This window comes from Phytophthora infestans, genomic scaffold (assembly GCF_000142945.1).
Source record: "Phytophthora infestans T30-4 supercont1.34 genomic scaffold, whole genome shotgun sequence".
Classification (NCBI taxonomy): Eukaryota; Oomycota; class Peronosporomycetes; order Peronosporales; family Peronosporaceae; genus Phytophthora; species Phytophthora infestans.
This window is the reverse complement of record NW_003303725.1, coordinates 342,846-344,105: the sequence shown is the minus strand read 5'-3', so window position 1 is coordinate 344,105 and position 1,260 is coordinate 342,846.

Here is a 1,260-nt window from a genome sequence, read left to right as displayed (position 1 = left end):
GTTGGATTAGACATGATCGGGAGCCAGGCTTTATGTCTGATTTCTTTCGAGCATTCATCCGGATCCTACGGCAGCGACAGCGAGCAACCATGGCATATCGTCCCCAAGCTAACGGGTCGGCCGAACGCATGGTGCAGACGATCACGAGAGCACTCAAGATGTATGTCCAGGATTTGGATCAAAGGGATTGGGATGAGTACGCAGAACGGCTCCCCATCGCGATGAACACCGCCCAAGACAGGATCCGGGGTGATACACCATTTTACTTGGTACATGGGTGGGATCCCAAATCCACCCTAGAAGCGGCCATTCCAGTATGCAGTACCAAGAAGAGAAACCGAGAACCAAGGCGATGGCGATACCAAGTCCAGAAATACTACCGGCAAGCTAGATCCCAGGTGAACGAACGACTGCGGAGTGCGATACAGGATCGAGCGGATCGACACAACGAAGACGCCCGTCCACATCAAATCCAAGTGGGATCGCAGGTGTGGCTTTATTTGGATCGAGTGAAAGAAGGGTACGCTCGCAAATTGGCCCATCTATGGCATGGACCGTTCCGGGTGAGAGAGAAGATTGGAGCACATGCGGTGAGGCTGGAAACGGCAGGTACCGAATATCGCCTGTTCCCTGTAGTACACGTATCCAAGCTGAAGTTGGTCAAAGAATATCCGGATCGGCCGCAGATCCGTCTTTCGGTAGATGCATCCGACCGCGTCGACTTTGACGAAGTTCTCCTTCCGGAAGACAGTTGGAATGTGGATCTCGAAGCCGACGAGTTCGAAGTCGAGAAGATCACCGATATGAGATCGTGGAAGCGAACTAGATACGGACGGATTTACCGTGAGTTTCTGGTGCATTGGCGTGGATATGACGAACCTAGTTGGGTAGACGAGGCAGATCTGAACTGTGGAGCATTACTCTATGATTTCTTGAGGGATCGTACGAATCGTAACAGATTCGGCGTGATGCAGTCTCACGAAGAAGAGTAGGGAGGGGATCCATGGATGTGAGCTGGTCATTTCGATGGGAGAAGGAAGAAGGACCCACAGGAAGGGTGTGGGTCAGGAGGAGGAGGATCGCTGATATGAGTATTTGCATCACCCCAATCCACAGACCATCGAATCCACGGAAGGTTCGGAGGGTCTTCTGACCCGATTCGGCACGACCCATATCACCGGCTCTGACACTACACTTTATTCTATTACGAGGAGCCAAGTGCCTCGTGGCTGATATGATGCGAGATCTTGCAACACAAAC